Source organism: Sminthopsis crassicaudata, chromosome 2 (genome assembly GCF_048593235.1).
Source record: "Sminthopsis crassicaudata isolate SCR6 chromosome 2, ASM4859323v1, whole genome shotgun sequence".
NCBI classification, from domain to species: Eukaryota; Metazoa; Chordata; class Mammalia; order Dasyuromorphia; family Dasyuridae; genus Sminthopsis; species Sminthopsis crassicaudata.
In genome coordinates, this window is record NC_133618.1 from 12290411 (window position 1) to 12300851 (window position 10441).

Sequence of the window (10441 nt, forward strand, 5' to 3'; positions counted from 1 at the left end):
CTGCAGGGCTGAGCTTAGAAGGGCTGGTGTGAGATCAGGCACTCCATAAACATTTGAGGCTATAAAAAGCGTGTGTGTGTGTGTGTGTGTGTGTGTGTGTGTGTGTGTGTGTGTGTTATCACACACTTATCTCTAAGTGAATGAATGTCCTCCCAAATAAAACCCAAAATTTGAGAAAAAAGGGTAGATTGATCTTGATTTTTGAATACATTGATAGACAGATGGATAGTTAGATGGATGGATAGATTTTAGATTACCTTTTGCCTTTTTTCTAACCTGTGTTGTTGCTTATATAAATGAAATGTCACAGGTCAAATTTGCCTTTTTAGAGAGAGAAGCAAAGAGAATATTAAATAACTTTAGGGAAAAAACTGTTATTTTTATGCATCCTATTTCTACCTTCTCTTCTTGTCTTTTCTTCTATTTCCTCTCCTGAAGAATTTAATATTTTCATTTTGAGAAGGGAAGGGGAGGGAAGGAGACTTTAAATATCAGGCACTGAGCTAAAAATTAGGACTACAAATACAAGCCAGCAAGATGGTTTCTAACAAGGAGTTCACCTTGTAATGAGGGAAGACAGCACAAAAAGGAGTGCTGGAAAGTGGAGTGGAATATAGGACAGCTGGAATTTTCAGGAAGTGCTGTGAAGGCTGGAAATCTATAAGATAAAGCCAAAGGGTGCTTTTAGAGGCAGAGTACATTTTTTCCCAGAGGGGAGGGAGAGGTAACAATGACCCAAGGGGTGTTTTTGGTAGGTGATGTACAATAAACTCCAAAAGCTCTAAGTCAACCTTTCATTATATATGGTTTTTGTGCATTTGTGTAAAGATGTCTGAAAGCCTGGAACTTGTCAGTGCTTCCCTTTTTGGAGAGATGTAGTTCCCACTGCTCTCCATGGTAATTGGCTTGGCAGATCTGTAGGACCCATTTTTCCTTCCATTTTCGACTGTGATCAGATTCCCAAACTGAACTCCATCTCTGACGAACATCTTCTCAGTTCTCTATTTTAAACTGCAGTCCAGAAATGCAAATCCCAGGCTCAGACACCATTTTGTAGCCAACTGTTCTTTCCCAACAGACTACCTCATTCTTCGCTTTCATTTGGCAGCAGCCATGAATACACCACCTGTGCTCCTGAGTCTTCTGTTTTTGCCCAGGACTTCATATTCCTTAACAGTAATAGAATCTGGGTTCCTTCTGCTGCTATTTGTTCCCTCCTCCTTTCCTCCTATGAGTCACTATACACACAAAGAATGTGTAGTGACTGTCAGCTTTGACAAGTAACTGGGGACTCTCTTCATTATCCCAGGTTGTTGCCCAAGCAGGACGAAAGATATCTCTATTGTTTATGTCAGGTCAACAAATGTGTCTCTCATCAGGGAATCACTGAGACCCATTACTTTTCCTCTGTTATTAGATGACCTCCTACCTCTATTACCTGCGGATACATTTCATCGTTCCTTGGAAGACCAAGAGCTACCTTCTTCTGGAATGGTCCAGCTCCTCTCAGACCTTCCTTATACTTTTTATTCTACTCCAAATGCTTGCTGGTCCTTCCCATCATATTTCTGTCATATTCTTCCATGCTTCAATGTTCAATGTGTATATCAGTCAAGGTTGCCATTCACATCTCTGTTTGTGAACAAATCTTGAAAATAATTGATATATGTCTCAAACTGCCCTATTCTTGGATATCTTACTGCCTACATGAAGTCAACAAGTCCAAAGTTCTTATGCCATTGTCTGAACTCTAGAGAACATAAGTTCACAAAGACCTGGAGAAGAAGCCATCTCTTCTTCCTGCCTCTCTCTCCCTCTACCAAAGGACCGAATAAATTTCTTTCTAAAACTCAGATTTAGGAGTTTGTTCTTATGAATACTACTAAAATGATATCTTCCTTCATATTTTGTTTTCCTAAAGCACTTTGTTTTCAATCCATCTTATCCTTCCACAATTAGAGCATAATGTGTTCGAGAGCATGTCTAGCAGAAACCATAACCAAAATAAGTACTTAATAAATATTTCTTGAAAAGTTTCATTCATTTGGACGAACTGGAAAACGGTTATCACAAAGAAGGGCTTCTTAATCTTGTCTATGTCCTAGACTCCTTTGGCTACAGTCTGATGAAGTCAATAGAATCCTTCCTAGAATCTCATTTTGAAATGTATCCAATAAAATACACAAGATTGCAAAGGAAACCAATTATATTGAATTAGAGATACATTTTCCCCATCAAAATTCCAGGAAGCCCTTGAAATCTACCCACCCATCCCTTGGGGGCTTGAGTTAAGAACTCTTGCATTAGGGCTTCCCAAATGGCAGCACAAACTTGAAATTTAGCACAAAGAGGTAACTGTTTGAGGTCATTAAGGACTACAACAAGCCTTCCCATCCCTTGGAAGTCTGGTTCATATTCTCTCCTAAATTCATGACCAGAGGTGCACCCCCAGTGTTTTGGAGGGGAAGTGGAAGGGGTAGATCTAGTGCTATTGCTCTCCACATTCAAATTCAACTTGGAGAAAAATGAGGCATTCACCTATCACTGAATGACTAACCAAATGGAGCTTTCCATTATCCATTTATAGCATGGATAATACATCAAGGATCCAAAGGCTCTTAGGTACAGCTCTGAGAGGGATGACTTCCCTCCCTTCTTCATGGTCAGCAGGACAGCAGAACAAGAAAAGAAGTGCCCCCTCCTGTAATCTCAGACACAGCCTAAGTCCAAGGGATTTAGACAGAACTTGGCTGGATTTATATACCATTAAGGGACTTGGAAGCTGTGTCGGACCAAACAGGTCCTGGGGGCAGCGGTGTCTCTTTTTAGGAAAAGCAAATCCATTTTGCAGGAGGGAAGAAGCATGAACGAACTTTTCCAGTCACTGGAGAACTTCCTCCATTTCTTTTGGCATTTCAAGGATAGTGGAAGAACACCCAGGCTTATCCTAAGATTATTACTCAGTCTTGTCACACGGCCAAGCCATTATTTTGCTCAACTTTTCTTTAATGATATCCTTTATTTAGGTTCTTCCTAATTCTGTCCCTGTAATGTGTTACTGCCTGCTCATAACCACCCTGTACTTCTCCCTTGCCCTCTGGGTGTTACCAATCATTAATTATTCAGAGAATATGCTGTTCCATGACTCACAGACCTGCAACACCAGCTAAATGTCCATATTTTTAAAATTGGTCTCTGTTTCTGGGTGAAGTTTGGGATTTTTAAAAGAGCTTGGCAATTTCCCAAAGGCAAGTCAACCTACTATCTTCCTGCTGTTGAAATCCGGGCTCAATTTCTCATCAAGATAAACTATCCGTATGTGTGTGTGTCTACATATATGTAAACATATATGTGTGTACATAAATATATGTATGTGTATATATACATATATACATTTACATACTGATTATCGATCTCTATGGGTTGTCCATCTCACAGCATGTCATAATATAAACAACCAGCATTTTCATCCACTTTGTTTTGTAAGTGTACATTGACATTTAGGTATCACAATTGCACAAATCATTAGACCTAGAATCAGGAAAACCTGAATTCAAGTCTCAGCAGAGAAACTTCCAACTGTTTGTCTCGGGCAAGTTACTTAAGGTCTTTCAGACTCAATTTCCTCACCTATAAAATAGAATAGCATCTCTTTCACAGAGTTGCTGAAATAAGATAATATTCATAAAGCACTTTGTAAACTTTGAAACACAATATACATCCTCGCTCTCATTATTATTACTATATCATGCCTGATTTAATTATTAGAATTAGACTGTATCGTATATCATAATACCTGTTGTTATTGTTACCTAAGTAGGTTAAATTCTTCTGACTGGTTACAGATCTCTTCTAGGAGGATCTTCAATAATCCAGGGCTTGGTGCAACAGCATTATTCCATTTATAACCAGGACCATCATCTAGATCACTTCATCATACTCAGGGAATCCCTTTTCAACTTGAATGAGAGACTGGATCTTCTCCATGACCGTAACAAAATCCTTATATCAAGCAGACATTTACCGGTTTTATGCATCTCCTGATATTTTTGATTAGAAAACTGTTGAATAAGATTATCTTTGTTCTTATATCTTTCGAAGATCTTAATTATTTTGGATGGATGGATGGATGGATGGATGGATGCATAGATAGCAGGGATCTTGTAGGAACTTCTTGCTTTTAAGGCAGCATTTTGTTTTACTGATTCAACTACATTTTTATCACTAAACAATAAGCTCAGTGGGATGTGTAATTGCTGCATCTTTCATTTAATCATGTGATGGAAATGAGGTGCTCCATGGTGGAATATCAGCTACAAAAGTCTGCGTGTTCCCTGCTGTTAACTTTGTCCAGGATGTCCTTGATGTACATGTGACTGACTCTCTTAAAACTGGTATATAATTGAGGAAGTAAGCTTATCCTTTCAAGCTGCTGATGTTCTCTTGGTTACCTGTTTCCAGAATTAATGAGGTTAGAGGGTTACCCCTCCCCATACATTTGTTATCTTCCCTTTCTTCCTAGTCTGTTCTACTTGCCTTTCCTTTCTTTGCTTTTTTCAGGACTGTTTCTTCCTTCTCCGGAAGCACGTCTGGGGCTAGGATCTTAGAGTCCAAATGAAGTGCATATACTACCTTTGAAAATAATTTATAATTTAAAAAAAAATCCTTGTAATCCTTTACCTCTTTCAACTACTTGTTGCTCTTCTATTTTCATTCCTCCATTACAATATTAACTGGAAAGTATACAGAGGCAGTGAGATGGTATAGTAGTTAGAGCAACAACAGCTCTGGAATCTGGACCTGAGTTCAAATCCAGCCTCAGATGCACTTTATACTTACTAGCTGTGTGATCCTGGGCAAGTCATTTAACCCCAATTGGTTGCTCCTCCCTCCAAGAAAAAAGACATAAAGAAAAAGAAAATTATAGGGACATTAAAAATATCTACAACAAATTGTCAATAGGAAAATAAGCTTAACTATCTCTATTTTGATTCTGATTTCCCTAACCCACCTTTGACCCAATCTGTGCTATATCCTCAAGACTCCTAGACTAGCTCTCTGCTCACATAATTCAAGTCCAAAAGTGTTCTGCAGCCCATTCAGTTTGAAAAATATTAACAACACATTATCCCAAATGTAGAATTGTCATTGTTTTGTAGGCAAGATTGCATTTTCATATATTTTCATATTTAATAATTTAATATTTAATATTTTAACTTGGCAAATATAATTTTAACAATTGCTATGGACAAAGCACTGGGCTTTGTTTTAATGAAAAAGTTGCTGTCCTGATGGAGCTTATATTCTCCTGGAGAATATAATATATACAGATAATCAAGTACAAGACAATATAAGGAGGGAGAGAGTCTGAACAATGAGATACATTAATCAAAGCTCCCCACAGGATATAGCAATGAGTTGATCAGTTTGCCATTCCAAGAGGTGGAGGAAAGAAAGGGGCATCTTTTAGACATGGGCGGCAACTCCCACAAAGGCAAAGAGGTGGCCAATGGAATAACAAGTCCATGAGAAGAGTCCATTGGTCAGTTTGGTAGAAATGTAGTCTGTGAAATCAACTTAGAAAACTCTGCTTGAACCAAATTGTGAGAGGCTTTAAAGGCAAGTTAAAGGAGTTTGTGTTATATAGAAAGCTAAATATATTTTAAAATAATAATCTTATTTAATAATAATAAACCGAATAATCTTAACCTCATCTAAAAAATGATAGCTAGCCTATAGGTAGGGAGTAGTGTAAAGCACTTTTTGTTATCTCATTTTTGTCTGAATGAAAAGATATTTATCTGAAGATCATATTTAGAAGAGGAAAGAATTTCAAAAGTCATCTTGTTCCTGTGACTTCCCAAAATGTCACCCAGATAATAAGGGGCATAGCCAAGATTTAAAAGCAGCTTCTTTCTACCATCTTGTGCTGTTGGCAATAGACAATGGGACCAAGCCCCACCTGATCATTATTTGGGCCCTGATTGTTCAGAGTAAACATAAATAGCAATTGTTTCTGTTTGGGCCCAAAATCCTGAGGGTCTTCCCCTTCCAGATTGATTTTTTTAATAGGTAAAAGAAGCCATTCTCTGCCTCATTTCTTACCTAGCCTTCATTCCTGGTTGGGAGATGCCTCAGTCAAACTGAGACCTGTTAAAGACCTTAGTTTAAGATCTTCCACTGCATCCAAGACCATTTCCAGTCATCCTGCTCTTTATCCAGATGGCTGTAGAGGAGCAAGAGAGGCTGTCCAATTCTCCCTCGCTTCTATCCAATTCATCTGTAGGTCATAGTATCACCTCCCTGATGTCATAAAGGACAAACAACAGCTGTTTCACCAGTTAGGAAGTGTCAATTATATCCAAATAAAATATAATAATTTTTTTAAATTAAACCTATATGTGTCTGAATTTTTTGTCTATAAAAGTGGGATTAAAGTTAGCTGCTTAAAGAGTCTATTCCAAATTGGATTCTGTGTTGGTTCTGGAGCACCAGTCAAACCCATGTTCCTTTTCTAAGTAGGAAAGTATAACCTACAATCAATTCATCTTTGTTTTAGAGGTAAAAACTGGCCAAACCTCTGTATATGGAGTCATCTAGCCAAAAAAATGGAGGCCTTTTAGCTATTCATAAATATGTATAATCCAGAAGGAGAGAATAAAGGCAAATTATTGAGTCATCTTTATTTCTTCTAAGGAGATTTCTAAAGGAGAATCTAATCTCTTGTCTTCTATCCCAATACCTACTAGTTTTATAATATTCCCAAGATTACTAACAACAGGGACAATTAGCATTGTAGATAATTCATGCTTTGAAGTTTGGACAGTGACTGAAAACCAAAGACAAAATTCGAAGGAATTGCTTTCTCTGTGGAGTGAAATGGGCTCCCTGTCCCGTTACCCTAGAATTAAGCAAAGCTTCACACAGAAAAGATGGACAGCTAGGGAGAGCCATCATGCACAGAGTGCTGAGTCTGAATCTGGAAAACTCATCTTCCTGAGTTTAAATGTGACCCTAGATGTAAGGAACTATGTGACCCTGAATCAGTCAAACAACCCCCTGTCTGTCACAGAGAAGAAGACAGAGTGCATTTCTAGGTGTAAGGGATGGCCTCAAGCCAAGGCTCAGATTTGGGAGGTGCTTTGATTTTTTTTTTCCTGGGGAGATCATTTGGGAGAATTTTTTCTGAGAGAAATGATTAATTTCTCTCTCATATAAAGAAACAATTATTGAATTAGAACTATGGTTTTTCCCCCTTTATAATTCCTCATTCAGAAATCAATCTCTGTAGGTTATTCATACAGGCTTTGAAGTACAGCTGAAGTACAGCTGATAATGAGATGAAATTTTGGGCAAAATTTACCTAATGGGGAAATTTAGATTTGAGCAAAAAGGAAAACCAATTCTAGTTTAGGTGAATTGCTGTAGAAGTGGATTCTCCTGTTGTCTAGAGTGCCCTAGATTGGGATGGTTTGGGAAGAGCTAAATCTAGGACTAAATGATCAGTGTCATGTTCCCCAAACCCTCTAAAATGAGCTTGCCTCTCATTACAATATTCACATTCTCATTAATTGTTAGTCAGAGTTGATTGTGTTGGAAATCACTCACTTTTCCAAGGGCATATTAAGTGTTAAGAAGCCTGTTATGTTTCATCTTTGGCTTACCAGAGACAGCCAAATGGCCATCCTTTCATTACCCATTAGTCATAATGAATAAAATGGTTAATTACCCAGAAATTATCTCTTGAACTTTTCATATATCACACTTTTGAAGGATCCTTTAGAGATCATCAGGTCAGTTCTTAACCCTTTTTGTGCCAGCTCCCCTTAGGCAATCAGGTGAGCCTAAAAGCATCTTCTCAAAATATACATACATAAAATGCATAAACATTTGAAAAAATCTGTTAAAGTTACAAAGAAAGCAAATTATATTGAAATACAGTTCACTCTTTTCCTCTCACTTTTTCACTCTCTCAATATATATATATATGTGTGTATATGTATATATATTTATGTATATCTATATGTTTAAACAGCTTAAGCCACACCCTCCTAATTAACTATCTTTGATTAAAAGTGATAGCAATTAAAAGTTATTTTTTTCCCCAAGCCTGACATGAACCAAGGCCTTGTTGAGAAAGATGGGTTCCAAATTGGAATTGTGTTGATTTTCAGTACCTTCTGACAATCACAGAAACTCAGAAGCAATAGCAAAGGCCATTCGAGTATTAATCACCACTCTTTTTTCTGATGCTCTCTGCTCTCTTTCTGTGTCCTGATGGGCACATTGTCTCCTCAGGGCATCAAGTTGCCTCTTAGTTTCACCATCACCTGTAAACATCTTCTGATCTTGAGGGCTCTCTTTTGGTTCTTTCCTCTGATCCCTTAAAGACTGGTAGCCAGAAAGGAGCTCCCCAGAATGGGTGAAATGCTTACCTTAAGCCAATAACTGAGCCTAGAAATCTAATCTAATTAGATTAGATTATCTAATTAAACCCCATTTAATTAAAGAGACTGAACAAAAGCCATCCCAATTGCCATAAGGATAAAGTGGTAAGCTTATTGTTTTGCCTGATTTTGTCTAGTGCTGATTCAAAGCCCAGATCCCAGATAACCAACCACCTTAAGGTTGGAAAATCTATTTCAAAGACTTAGGACTATATGTAGTATAGGGCTATGAAACCCCTTGTCCTCCCAAGATCCTCTACTTGTTTTTAAACATTTTTATTTGAAGTTTCAAGTTCCAAATTCCTCTCCCTGAGAGGATGAACAATCAGATACAGGTTATATGTGTGCAATTATGTCAAACATTTACATATTAGTCATTTTTCATTAAAAACCTCAAAGAAAGGACAAAATGAAAGAAAGTGAAAAATAGCATGTTTCAATCTATGTTCAGTTGACATCAGTTCTTTTTTTGGAAGTGGATAGTCTGTTGGAAGTGGATACTCTTTGGGGATTTTCTTAGATCTATATTGTGGAGAATTTTTCATCCTAGGATATTGCTATTTCTGTGTGCAATGTTCTCCAGGTTCTTTGCACTTTTCTATGCATCAGTTCATATGCATCTTTCCACAGCTTGTTTAGCCATTCCCCAACTGATGGGAATCCCTTTGATTTGCAATTCTTAGCCACCACAGAAAAAGCTGCGAAAAATTGGTACAAATAGGTACTTTCCCCTTTTTTTTTATGTCTTTGGGATAACAATGGTATTGCTGGATCAAAGGGCATAACACCCTTTGGGGCATAGTTTCAGATGGTTCTCCAGAATGGTTGGATCAGTTCACAACTCTATCAACAATTCATTAGTGGACTACATCCCCTCCAATATCCATCATTTTCCTTTTTTTGTCACATTATCCCATCTGATAGATATAAGGTGGAACTTAAGCTGTTTTTATTTGCATATCTTTAATCAATCATGACCTAGAATATTTTTATACAACAAAGCTTTGATTTCTTTGTCTCAAAACTGTGGGCTTGAATTCTTTGATCATTTACCAAGATCCTCTCTTGCATGCAAACAAAATAAAGGAAAAAGCTAAGTGAAGAAGGCAAGATAAATGCTTTCCATCCTACCAGGCCAAATATGATCATAATTCCATATCTGGAAGGGATTTCAAGTGCTTTCTAGTCTAACTCCTTAATTTTACAGATGAAGAACATGAAGCTCAATGAAGCTAGTTAACTAATTGGCTGCTGCCACTTTTACACAAAATAAGAATCAAAGGCAAGATTTGAATTGAGGTCTTCATGTTCTTTTGGAGGCAGCTAGGTGACCTTGTAGTGGATAGAGCACTGGCTCAAAATCAGGAAGACTCATCTTCATAAATTCAAATCAGGCCAATCCCTCTTACTAGATGTGTGATCCTGGGCAAGTCACGTTATCCTGCTGGATTTATGGAAAATCGTTCCAGTATCTTTGTCAAGAAAATCCCTAAAAGGGATCACAAAGAGTTGAGCAAGACCGAACAATAACATATACATACATACCTGTACACATACATACCATATAAATGGAGGGAAGAAACACCTAAGAAATGAATTAAGGGGAAAGTGTAAATCCAGGGAAGGGATTTTGTGTCCCAGAGTTAGAATGAAGGGAGTGGTACAAGAAAAGCAAGAACAGATTGGCACAATATTGGAAAGGAAATATGGGAAAGCCTTTGAAGTTTTAGACTGACCAGAATATAGCACCAAAAAATGGCAGCTTGCTATTGCTGGCATATATTTTTATATCAACCACCACAAAAAAAGGGAGGACATATTTTGGTCAGCCCAAAACCTCAAAGTCCCTTCCCACTTCCTTTAAAACAGTGCTCCGATCTGTCGGTGCCTTTCCCCTACCACTGCCCCCATTCTAGTTCTAGAACTCAAAACTCCTTCCTTGGACTCTTACAGTTTCCCCCAAACTCATTTGTTGTTGGTTTTATTATTTTTCA

General features: G+C 37.7%; 1 long non-coding RNA gene across 1 annotated transcript in view; it reads right to left on the reverse strand.

Moving 5' to 3' along the window:
- LOC141553962 (uncharacterized) overlaps nt 1–6283 on the reverse strand; it is an 11237-nt gene extending 4954 nt beyond the window's left edge. Inside the window, exon 1 of the long non-coding RNA XR_012485741.1 lies at nt 6106–6283. This is a non-coding gene — a long non-coding RNA (uncharacterized LOC141553962). The remainder of the gene's footprint in view (nt 1–6105) is intronic.
- Nucleotides 6284–10441: the final 4158 nt, after the last annotated feature.